A 13,722-nucleotide genomic window follows, 5' to 3' on the forward strand; every position below is an offset into this window, starting at 1 on the left:
CGCACAACGTATTTAATGTTCACGTTTGCAGATTATCTACGAATTCTTCGTCAGCCAATAGATGTGAGCTAGAACTTCATAAGGGGTTATATCATGACTTGTGGATCTCAACGAAGTGAACGGCTCTTGAAATGTCGAAGGAACAGAACTGCGTTTAGGTACAACTCCAAGCATACCTTAGTTCTTGTTTTATTACTCATTGTCATTGTAGTCTACACTTCCTCCCGATTTGGTATGTTGCCTATGAAGTGTCATTCAGTGTTTAGCAAATAACAGCGAAAAACGGTAATTTATACTTGAAAGTATCGTCCGGCAATTTGCAGTTCAATACATGTCACCAGCAGCCAGTTCTGACGGTATTATTGATGCATCCACACAGGACTTTTTCAGTGTACAGTCAAGAACATAAGTGAGCATAGTAAGAACAGAACGATCAATGCCCTCGAAAATCTGTCGTCCCTCAGTGCTGAGGAAGAACAGTAAAGATCCACTTCCTACTTATAGCTGGTTTCTTTCTCCTTTTGTGTTTCATCTTATAACGTTACAGTTTCATGTTATTGGTTTTACAAATATACTTCCTAGTCACACGAACACAGTACACTAAGTTCGCAGTGTTACATTGTTTATTAATGAGGCAAAGGTCGATATAAAGTAGCGCCTCATTGTGCGTCCAGATCTGACTGGAAAAGGAGTTTTTCTCGCTAAGTTGAACAGGAACACTCATACGTTTTTGACAGCGAGATTGTGGATCAAGTTGTTTCTTAAGTGAAATAAAGGATAACAGATGTCGGAGAATGAAAATGAACATTCCATTTCTGTGTAGAGAAAAGTGACTGGGGCGTATTTCGATTCATTAAACAGGTTACCGGCCATGGGTTTCGTTATAGAAAGGAATAGATTAATGAAGAAACTCAACGAAATGACTTTCTATGATACACAAAACTTATAACTGTAACTTCTGTTATGTGAAGAAGACGGAAGAAACGTCAAGTGAAGCTGCATGTCATGGTTCTTCCTGTATCTATAAAGTGTGTAATATATAGATGGACGAATACAGGATGTTGAGACATGTCAGCTAACATTCTTGCCATTTCATGGCATCACCAACAAATGTCTGATTATTCTCAAAAGCAATTAATAGTACAGGGAGAGCACATGTAGAGAGCGAAGGAAAATCAGACCAAACAAACTAAGAGGAGAAATCGCATGTAACGTCACTGAGAGGCCGCAAATCATATAATAATATTCATGAGGGCAAACGGTTTAATTTACTATAAGAACTTAAATTTCAAAAGTTACACCTTTTATATTCAGAGGAAAACTCTCAAAACCCTGTGTCATACGAACAATATCGACTGATTTTCTTCGCGAACGACAACATGAGTTTTGGGTTTTCCAAAACTGATCCTTGTTCAGTGTGTAGTAAATTTAGAGTTGACTATTCTATACTTGATTCATAGAAAAACAACCAGGAAGATGCAACTCAGATACACACTATGAGAAACCAGAACAACTTCTAACGGCTTTAAATGAACTACGTAAGAGGAAAGCAGACAAACTTTCCAAGATTAAACGTTCTGAACTTTGAAGTCCAGAAAATCTTTGACTGAGAAAGCATTCTGTATGAATTGGCAGAAGAATCATCCGCTTCCTAACATTTCAAACAATGAGATATTTTACCCCAGGCAGCTATCATTCTATTCATTCAATATTCAGTTCCTTTCTTCTAGGAAATCTTTGTTTATACATGTGACGAAACACTTTCCAACAAAGGACGATCAGAACGAATAGTACACCCATAAAAGAGCAGCAATTTTGATCAAACAACTTTCATAACTCGAAACAATCAAACAACCTATACATAATGTTTTTGAGCAACTAAAATGGCAGATGTGGGCATTAAGTTTTTTATGTCATGACGGTTCCTCATATTTTTATTTACATGGAAAAGAGTAAGCAGCCTGTTATGAAATGTTATCTGTCTCTCTTAGTAACTAGTGAAGTCTTTGATGTTCGTGAAGTATGGTATTTATTCCAGATAACGTCGTGGTTTACGAGGGCGTGGTTATGGTGGAACCTGAGAGCACAGTTTAAATTGTTAATAGAGAAACAACAAATATTCGGTTCTACCATTATGTATTTGGCACGACTTCCGATTGCAGCGTTAGACGGGAACTTAAGAGCACAACTCGAATTTTACAGGTCAAACGATTAGTGATTCAATTATCAAGTATTTTCTTACAGTTATATGGCTGCTTTTTGCAATTTGTCGAGGTTATTGAGAGTGAGGTTAGCCAGCAACCTGAGCACTTAACTCTCTTGTTCTTGAGTGAAACAAGTAGTGATGTTATTTATAGTTTCGGTTTTTTCAAATATGTTTTTTTTTCGGCGTGTGACGTGGTGGAGGCGCTGCGAATATGAAACCGATTGTTCTTAAAGGGGCTCTTGTGATGAATGTTTGTGTTTATGATGTGGTTTGTAGTTATGGAACAGCTGAATGGAAATTATTATCTGGTGTTAATTGTTTATTTATTTGCCTTCAGTTTTTGAGTTGGTAATTTTCGTTTGTAGTGCCATTCAAATATTTTCAGCATAATCTGGAGGGATTTGTGTGTGTGTTATTTTGATTAAGTCGTTTTGTGGGGCTGCGTCTGGTACAGCAGTTTTGTTTTGCGGTGTATAGGTCAAGCAAAAATACGATTCCAGTTAAGTGTTTCTTTTTTTGCATTTTTTGTTCACTTTCTTTAGAGGAGTTCGTCTGCGCAATCTTTCGCTTATGTGGTTGATCCTTTTTCTTGGGGGGAGGGGGTTTCTGATACGGTTGTCTTCGTTATAGACCCAGCGTACGCCTAGATTCCACTTCCGTATATATATACGTTTGCTTTACTCTCGAAGAACTAAGGTGCGTCGTTTATCGATGTCTTCGGTTGCTTTGGGTTGATGTCAGCTTAATTAAACTTATTTTGGTTTGTTCATGCCCAAAACCCCTCATTGACGCGTTGGTCCCATTAATTTCATTGCATTAGCTGACTGAAATATTTCGCCTGTTTTTCATGTTTGTTTTCAACAGCGATGGTCTATCTTGTTATCACTATACTGAAATATTTGATCGGTCTTTCACTTAATGTTATTTGCTGTTGTTTTCATACGTTGTGTAAACTATTATCCTTACCAGAAATATGGCGTCATGTGTCAAAGCAAACATGTGGAGTCGGGCCTAGTTCTCTTCCCCTTTATTATACTTAAAATGGGTTCACAAAAACGGAAAACAGCAAGAGCAAAAGCTTGGCTGTCCTCAGCCCTAATAGCTTCCTCGTTTCTTTGGCGGAAATTTGTATTTTTCGTAAATTGTGAAATTATGAGGAAGATCTCTGACTCTACAGATTGCTTTGTTTTATATTCCTAAGAACAGTAAAATAAGAGATATGTGCAATTCCTATTCCATCTATATTTGTACAATATTCATTTCAGGCCCCTTTATATAAAATTGTCATTACATAAAAATTAATGAATCAGTTCAGACCTCGGCAACACACTACGTGGATGTATTGAAACTCTGCTCCGATTTGTAGTCCTGAATCCAGTTGACGACGGCCAACATCAGTAGTAGAATTTGTAGTGGGTTCTTCTTGACGGAGAATGGAGACAGGTTTGAAGCACAGTGTTACTACCGCTGAACTGTCCGACATACTCCAAGTGGAGTCGTGGATCCGTCTACAAACGCACGTCTTCCGGCAGGATGTTCTCTTGGAAACTTTTTCTGTGGCGTAAGGCGGAAGCATAATGTAGTCCCCTTTGTGTGCGCCCTCTTGGCGTCTGGCCAGAAGTTTACTGTGCCTGTGTAGGGGCTGGCTTCGCCGTGAGGTGCCCACGCTGTGTATAGTCGTGTACTGTATCTTCCGGAGGATACAGTACAATCGCCCTCAAAGGCACAGATTTTCCAAAAACAAGTTGGATCATCGTCATCTGGTATGAAAATCAATAATATTGCTTCCAGAATGAGATTTTCACTCTGCAGCGGAGTGTGCGCTGATATGAAACTTCTTGGCAGATTAAAACTGTGTGCCCGACCGAGACTCGTACTCGGGACCTTTGCCTTTCGCGGGAAAGTGCTCTACCATCTGAGCTACCGAAGCACGACTCACGCCCGGTACTCACAGCTTTACTTCTGCCAGTACCTCGTCTCCTACCTTCCAAACTTTACAGAAGCTCTCCTGCGAACCTGCTACAATGTTGAAGTACTGCGACATCCTTGAACACGCAAGCTGCCGGCCTATAGTCTACCGACAGTGTCGGTGGCGTCAGGAGGTCGCGGCAGCGGGATGGTCGTCTCAGGACCGGATCCTGCTTTAATGACACTGTTTACCCCATTCGGAAGCGCATGCCTAAGTTAGAACTATGCGGCCCTGAGCGAGCAGACACAGTTTGGCTCCAGCTACACAGTGGCTCCAGGAACACTCCTCTGAGTATAACCACTTCCGCTGGCCACAAAATTCCCCAGACATGAACATTATTGAGCATATCTGGTATACCTTGCAAAGAGCTGTTTTGAAGAGATCTCCCCACCCACTTGTACTCTTATGGATCTATAGACAGCGCTGCAGGACTGATGGTGTTAGTTCCCTCCAATACTACTTCAGACATTAGTCGAGTCCTTGCCACGTCCTACTGCGATACTTCTGCGTGCTCGTGGGGGCCATACACGATATGAGGCTGGTTTACCAGTTTCTTTGGCTCTTCAGTGTAATAAAACCCATGTTCCGATAGCCACTGTCAAAATTTTGCGATAGAAATAGCTCCATTTACTACATGTCCTTTCATAAGTTCTCCATAATTGGGGAGGAGAACAGGTCACACTAAAGTACATAAAAGAAACAAAGATGGGACACAGAGCTGCCCTGTACAAACGTCGATCAAGCGAAACCCAACTCGTTCCATCAGTGCTATGGACTGAGGAAACCACATTGTTCACGCATGTCTCACCTCTAGCTATTTCATGTTGAAAGGCAACTTCTACGACCAGCTGAAAGGCGTCGCCATGTGTACTCCATTCAGTCTAGTGGCGGCCAACTTCTTGATGGAACACTGAAACATTTCGGAGCACAGGCGCTGGACTGGGCACCTTGTAAATATAAGGTGTAGCACAGGTATATCGAGAATAACTCCGATGTATGGAGCCATTGTGAGGAATAGCTCGGAGACTTCATAAGACACTTGAACGGCCTCCATGCCAACATTAAATTTACCATAAAGTTAGAAAAGGACCATCAACTACATTTCTAGATATGACGCCCTGCTAAATCCGCAGGACAGGACAGGTAGCTTAAGTTGTGGAATAGGGCCAAAATAAGCGTCTGTCAGTTACACTCGAACATACAACCGTTTATTTGATCAAACATTACAAGAGCCAAGAACAATTTTCTCTAAAAAACACAGCCTTTGTTGTAGAAGTTAATTAGCGGCTGAATGCTCCGTACAATCTCATGCCTTAAGGGCAAGACCACTTTAATTTTAAAACGGCTAAAAGCCAATAAATTAAAGCTCAACCAAAATCAGAATTTTAAAAGGATAATCCTTATCTTAAAACAGTTTCTTATAATTAGGCTGAAGGCCCAAAGAATCCGACAGCTTAACAGCAGAACAACTTTACTTCTAAATCGGCTGAAGAACCAAAGAATCTGACACCTTAAGAGCAAAACAACTTAAATTCAGAATCGGTTGAAGGCCCAACACTTAAGACTCAATAACATAAATTTTTAAAAAATGCCATAGGCTTTACATAAAACAGTTCTTAAATTAGACTGAAGGCCCAAACCATCTGACGCCTTGGGCAAAACAACCTTAATCTAAAAATCGGCTGCCGGCCGTTGTGGCCGAGCGGTTCTAAGCGCTTCAGTCTGAAACCGCGGGACCGCTACGGTCGCAGGTTCGAATCCTGCCTCGGGCATGGATGTGTATGATGACCTTAGGTTAGTTAGGTTTAAGTAGTTGTAAGTTCTAGGGGATTGATGACCTCAGATGTTAAGTCCCATAGTACTCAGAGCCATTTTTAAAAATCGGCTAGAAGCCATACAAGTACAAACAAGAAGAACAAACAAGAAAGGCCGTACACCCAACGGCGCTCAGAAGTTCCGAAGGTCGGCCTGGAATTCAAACACTAACGCTCGCTTAGGTGAGTGGCAGTCGGCCCAAACATTGTCGATCCGACAACAACCCAACCGCCAGTCCACGGACCCACCGACAAGATAAACTCTGCTTCACCCGACCAGCACACAACAGGGAGTTCAAAGGAACAACGTAGAATGTATTGGCGCCCACAACCAATTATACACTTAGCTGTCAAACTACACACCGTGGTGGGCAGTGACAACACGACGTGGAAAATACATTGCCAGAATTTACGTCAACGACCAGGGCAGGTAACTGGAACGTTAACGGCCACAAGGCAGATGATTCCGCTCGTGCACTTCAATTCAAATAACCAAGTACAGTTAACCTCCACCGGAGGGTGGCTAAAATTTGCCAACTTGAAAACACATGTTGTTGCTCGCAGGAAAATACCAACAGCCGACAACGAACTCCAAACGACACAATGTGAACAGTCGTGAGCTTCTGGTAGATTAAGTCAAACTCAACTTTCATGTCCAGAATCGATGAGCCACGAACCTCTTATCAATGGGAACAGCACCACACACTCCGACACCGCATAGAGGCCGCCTTCCTCGCTGCTCCATGCCAACAGACCAACAGCCCAGTCCGGGAAACGGTGGAAGGACCAAATATACGTCGGCCGATGAGACGACGAACCAAACGACCAACCACCGGTCGTCCCTCTCAAATCTCCGTCCATCGAACAGTTTGTGTCACCAGCGGTCGGCGAGCACTGGTTATCCGCTCTTCACGGGCGCTTTGTCCTCGACTTCACTGCTGCTGCTTCCCGACTGCAATTCTGGTCCAACTGACTGCCAAACACACGACGACCCGATCCCTCCGGAGATGGTACTATAGTGCATTTATCGATACGCGCTGCTGCTGCCGCTCACGGGCAAATAAGGCAGGAAGTTAGTGACGCCAATAAATGGAATAAGAAAACGACGCGGCAGTACAGTAACAGAAGATGACAAGCAATAAGTGGGATAAACGCGAGCCGTGCACGTCTCACTGGTCGTAAGCGATCATGAAAACCTGGGACACAGCGTGTATCGAAAACCTACACACACCTGTCAAATCACCACATGCGCCAGAAATGAGGCATGATTGATAGGCTCGTAACTCGAGCAAGACCTGTATGCGAGCCGCAGAACCTCAGACGCGAGTTGCAACACCTGTAAAGGGTTCTCATGAGCGATAAGTACTCCACTACTTACATAAAAAGTGCCCCGGAAACGAAGACTCAGCGAAGTGACACATCGGAATTAGAAACATCGGGTAGGGCCTTTCTGCCATAAATTCCCAGTGACAGACAGAATCAACCGCATATTGCGCCAACACCGCATAAAGACCATTTACAAACCGACAAAGGAGATCAAAGCGTGTCTCAGATCGGCAAAGGAGAAAAGGGGACCCTCTTACACTGCAATGTTGAGAATGTGCAGAATACATCGTGCAAGTGGAATAGTGTATGTTCGAATTACTGTACGATGAATCAACAACAGGATCACCGGCTCGGACGTTGGGTCAGGTGAATACGTCGGCTTTCGCAGGGCCCGCGCTGTGTGGGACCGAGCACACAGCAAAATTTGCAGACGCGGAATTTCTTGCTGTAGAGAAGAGCTGTCACATCCGCTTGTTCAGAGATGCTATAGAAATACACAAACATGGAAATACCTTCAATAAGAAAGATGAGAGCCTCAAGGTGAATGGATCCTGGATTCCCGCGCTACAGCGAACGACCGTTACAGGTAGAAAGGGGAGAACCGCTGCGGAAATGCCCACAGAAAAGCCTTTGCACGTTGGTCTATAGGCGGAAGCACGAATCCAGTCGGCGACCGGCAATGGAGGGTGAAGGTTCGACAATGCCTGCCACTCGTTCTGGTGAAACCTCAAAAAAAGAGGCCGAAGAGGTCGAGACAACAGCCGCAGGCAGTTGTTTCTAGACGTCGTTAAATACTGTGAGTCAGCACCATATCGACAGGTCCTAAAGGACCTCCACCCATGTTTGACTTTAGATCGAAAACTATCTTGCTCGCCGATCGCAGTAGATTATGCTGTACGGAAAGTCATCCGTAGACATTTAACTAATAACTAATAGGACCGTGTTACACACTGATGTCTTAGTGAATAGTGTTATCTGCAATCTTAGGCTTTTGTCTGACGAGGCTGTTATCTGCTTGGAAGTTCTGTCCATTGAAGCGTACAGCGATACCCAGGTATACAAAGATGTGCAAAACAAAAGGTCGAAAGAAACTTTTGCATGATGTGTGACTGCCAAGCAGCTCGATGAAACGTAGACAATTTTTAGACTGTACTGCTACGATATAGTACACAAGGTAATATACGGCGAATGGAAATGACACTTCCATTCAATGAAAATAATGACGCTGAAGTTTTCTGGACTTTATGAACCGCACTTCTCGAACTGCGCTATTCGATGTGGTCGTAGTTCGTTATTCACAAAAGTGAAGTCAGGGATGAATGCACACATGATAAGATGCACTCGAGAATATAGCACGGTGTCACAATAACATTGACTGGGAAGATTGGTCAGTACTTGTATGGACCTTTACACGTGGTTGACCAAAACGATCATGTTCGACAGAGTCGGACGAACACTCATATGGTAGAGGCAGTCAAAGTGACGTGTTGTGGAGAGGCATTATGTTGCATGAGCCTACAAAGCTTTTAACACCTTTCACTAAGAGCTGAGCGCTATTGTTGACACTGTACTCGTTCCCCAACTGCGCCTTTTCACAGGCGAGTTCTGCCCCGACTTCATTTTCATGGACGACTATGCACAAACGCATCGAACAGCACGCGTGTAGGAGATCTTAGAGAGCATTCTCGGCGAATGATCTGACTTGTATGTACCCGGACTTAAATTCCATCAAGAACGTTTGGGGTGCGTTGGGGAGACTTATTGCAGAACGTCTGCGCGTACCAACAATCATACAGCAGTTGTTAACCGCGCTAGTGGAGGAAGGACCAGCCTATCACAAGAACTCCTTATCTATACTGTGACATGGGATCACGTTGCAGAACATGGACTGACGATCGTTGTGGTCACACACCCTGCAAAAAGCTACATCCGGCCGTTTGTAATGTCCTGGGTCTAGCATGAATCGCGGTGACAACAGTCTACTTTCTGTTCTTCTCAATGTATATTTCTCTCATTTACCTTCCGTATTATACTGTAGCACTTCTTCACATTTAATGTCCACGTTTGATGGAACTTGGCAGTGACACATCATGGTAAAGCTACTTTCGTGTTTGCTTTTCACAACAGAGAATGTAGATCAATATAGACCTTGCACCAAGAATGGTAACTTAGTCTTACGTTAATAATTCCCAACGGAGACATAACGCACCCAGCCGGTTGCAAATAACTGTCTAGTACACCGATCTAGGTTTCAACACCTCTAAGGATCCCATCATCAGAGTGAAATTTTGAAGTCCCATAAAATAATACATAGAAAAATAAATTTGACAGAAATCTTAACCAACATGAAAGTGATACAACATAGAAATGTTACTTACGTAGACTTGCGAGAAGGCAGTAGTCAATGTTTAGAGCAGGTATGCTCAAATCAAAAATTGAAAATGTTCCAGCCTTTTGTATGTATACCTTGCAAGGAACAGCATCAGACTGATCAGACCATTGGCTGACACTGTTGCTACGAAAAAGAGACACGAGTCGCGCCACCTTGCGGACGCAGATACTGACATATGCGCATTTTAGACATTACAAGAGAAATAATTGAATTAAACAACGGTCAATTATAAAAACAAGATTCCAAACATCGGAGATTATCGTCTTTTAAAAGTACATAGTAATCGAATGAAGTATAGCTAAGAGCCATCTAGTATCCTTTACAGATATGCCCATTATGTAAAGTACAGAATATTGTCGAGTATTTACGCAAACATTTGAGCCAGCCCAAAATATCATCTGTGTGAATGAAACTTCAGTAGTTCATATTTACATAAGATTTGAAGAAAAAGATGTTTCGGAACGAGAGGCAGGAAGAACATGATAAAATATAAAGGAATTAAAATTCCGCGAGAAGTGCATTAAAGCCACTGAAAAAATTTTTGTTACATAATTGTAATTCTATGTTGAGGATGAGGCCCTTGCTTGTAGAAATGTGTTCCTTTGGGCTGTTCAGCTGTTTGTGTAAATATTCTACAAATTTTACAATACTCTGTACTTTATGTGCTGGGCATTTCTGTAAAGCGTAATAGATGGCTATAAGATGAACTTCATTCCACTACTTTGTACTTTCGAAAAAGCGTTAAGCCCTCATCTTTTGAATTTTTTTAAATAATTAACTGTTTATTTCTGTCACAATGTTAGAAGTAGACATATGTCACTGTCCACGCCAGGCAGGTGGCGCCACTTGTGTCCAGTTTTCGTAGTACGAGGTGCATTCAAGTTCTAAGGCCTCCGATTTTTTTTCTCCGGACTGGAAAGAGATAGAAACATGCGCATTGTTTCAAAATGAGGCCGCGTTCATTGTCAATATGTCCCAGAGATGGCAGCACCGTACGGCAGATGGAGTTTTACCACCAGTGGCGAGAATGAGAACTGTTTCAAATACTTAAGATGGCGACGTTTTCCTTACTTGAACATCGTGCAATCATTCGTTTTCTGAATTTGGTGTGAAACCAATTGAAAGTCATCGACAGTTGAAGGAGACATGTGGTGATGGAGTTATGGATGTGTCGAAAGTGCGTTCGTTGGTGCGACAGTTTAATGAAGGCAGAACATCGTGTGACAACAAACTGAAACAACCTCGGGCTCGCACAAGCCGGTCTGACGACATGATCGAGAAAGTGGAGAGAATTGTTTTGGCGGATCGCCGAATGACTGTTGAACAGATCGCCTCCAGAGTTGGCATTTCTGTGGGTTCTGTGCACGCAATCCTGCATGACGACCTGAAAATGCGAAAAGTGTCATCCAGGTGGGTGCCACGAATGCTGACGGACGACCACACGGCTGCCCGTGTGACATGTTGCCAAGCAATGTTGACGCGCAACGACAGCACGAATGGGACTTTCTTTTCGTCGGTTGTGACAATGGATGAGACGTGGATGCCATTTTTCAATCCAGAAACAAAGCGCCATTCAGCTCAATGGAAGCACACAGATTCACCGCCACCAAAAAAATTTCGGGTAACCGCCAGTGCTGAAAAAATGATGGTGTCCATGTTCTGGGACAGCGAGGGCGTAATCTTTACCCATTGCGTTCCAAAGGGCACTACGGTACGAAAATGTTTTGAAGAACAAATTCCTTCCTGCACTGCAACAAAAACATCCGGGAAGGGCTGCGCGTGTGCTGTTTCACCAAGACAACGCACCCGCACATCGAGCTAAAGTTACGCAACAGTTTCTTCGTGATAACAACTTTGAAGTGATTCCTGACCTGGCTCCTAGTGACATTTGGCTTTTTCCAACAATGAAAGACACTCTCCGTGGCCGCACATTCACCAGCCGTGCTGCTATTGCCTCAGCGATTTTCCAGTGGTCAAAACAGACTCCTAAAGAAGCCTTCGCCGCAGCCATGGAATCATGGCGTCAGCGTTGTGAAAAATGTGTACGTCTGCAGGGTGATTACGTCGAGAAGTAACGCCAGTTTCATCAATTTCGGGTGAGTAGTTAATTAGAAAAAAAATCGGAGGCCTTAGAACTTGAATGCACCTCGTAGCAATGTCAGCCACTCAGCTAATCAGTCGGATGTTGTTCCTTGCAAAGTATACGTACCAAATGCTGGAACGTTTTTAATTTTCAGTTTTTTACTTGAACATGTCTGCTCTACGGTTTGACAATTGCTTTCTAGCATGTAACCTTACGTATTTAACCTTCGTATGTTATGACTTTTTCCATCGTGGTTAATGTTTCCGTCAAACTTATTTTTCTTTGTATTATTTTATAGGATTTCTAGAACTTAATTCGGTTGACGACATCCTTAGTGGTTTCGAAACCGAGGTAAATGAACTAGAAAATTATTTGCAACTGGTTCGCTACATTATTTTTCCGTTGACAAGTTCAAAACTGTTTGGTAATTCCAATTAAGGCAGTTTAAGAAACGCATAACAATGCCTGACGTCTGCTTTAATTTTTTATATCTACAGTTAACGAATGTTAATGAATAGCTGTCTGTAAACATATGAAATGTAAACGATGTTTTAGGCTTAGTTGTGAGTAACTCAAGCAGCAGTCACTGAGCTCATGGTACGATCAAACTGCAGTTTATTTGTTTGACTGAACAGAATGGTTCTCTAAGAAATATCTGCTTAAAAAGTATTGAGAACCGCCATCAAGCCAGACCAACGAATTTTGCTCAGTCGCTTACATATTTGTCATGTAGAGACAATGCGCAGTAAATTAGGCCAATAAAAATTCACAGAGAGGTAAACAATCCGTCGTTCTCCGTCTGTCAACAGAACAGAAAACTAAAGCTTTTCAAGTAAAACAAACTTCATAAACATTCCACATCTTTATTTCTCATTCGTGTCTACATATTTATGTATCAACATAGTGATCCTGCAGACGAATACGTTCCTCCTAAGAGAGACTTGTCTGTTAACACCGTTAGTGTAGACGAAGACACGAACTCACCTTGCACCCTTCATTTCATCAGTATCAAACTGAATTCCACTAATGTGCTTTATGGTTTGAAAATAGATGAAAATATGATGGGGGTTGGTCGGGAAGCGATTGAGGGTGATCGATGACAGTGAACGCAAGGCGTCAGACTGGTGCAGAAGCCGCAGGACATTTGTGTGTGGTCCGGTATTGTCATGCTGATAGGGTAGTCGATGTGTGGACGAACTCTTCACTGCCATTTTGCCCAGCGAATCGGTGCAGTGGTTAACACACTGAACTCGCATTCTGGAGGACAACAGTTCAAATCCGCGTCCGGCAATCCTTATTTAAGTTTTCAGTGATTTCCCTAAATCGCTTCGGGAAAATACCGGGATAATTCCTTTGAAAGAGCTCTACCAACTTCCTTCCCCATCCTTCTCTAATCCTATGGTACTGATGACCTCGGTTTTTGGTCCCCTCCCTCAAATCAACCAACCAACCAACTAGTACACTCTACAATTCAGAGCCCTCTAGCGACAGTTGGTTGCAACTTGTGTTAGCGAAGCGGGAACAGCGGCCGAGTAATATGCAGAAGACATAATACCTTGTTGTTGTTGTGGTCTTCAGTCCTGAGACTGGTTTGTGCAGCTCTCCATGCTACACTATCCTGTGCAAGCTTCTTCATCTCCCAGTACCTACTGCAACGATTTTTACCCACCACGCTGCCCTCCAATTGGTGATTCCTTGTTGCGTCAGAACATGTCCTACCAACTGATCCCTTCTTCTTGTCAAGTTGTGCCACAAACTTCTCTTCTCCCCGATCGTCTTCAACACCTCCTCATTAGTTATGTGATCTACCCATCTAATCTTCAGCATTCTTCTGTAGCACCACATTTCGAAAGCTTCTATTCTCTTCTTGTCTAAACTATTTATCGTCCATGTTTCACTTCCATACATGGCTACAATCCATACAAATACTTT

This window comes from Schistocerca cancellata, chromosome 2, assembly GCF_023864275.1.
Source record: "Schistocerca cancellata isolate TAMUIC-IGC-003103 chromosome 2, iqSchCanc2.1, whole genome shotgun sequence".
Taxonomy (NCBI): Eukaryota; Metazoa; Arthropoda; class Insecta; order Orthoptera; family Acrididae; genus Schistocerca; species Schistocerca cancellata.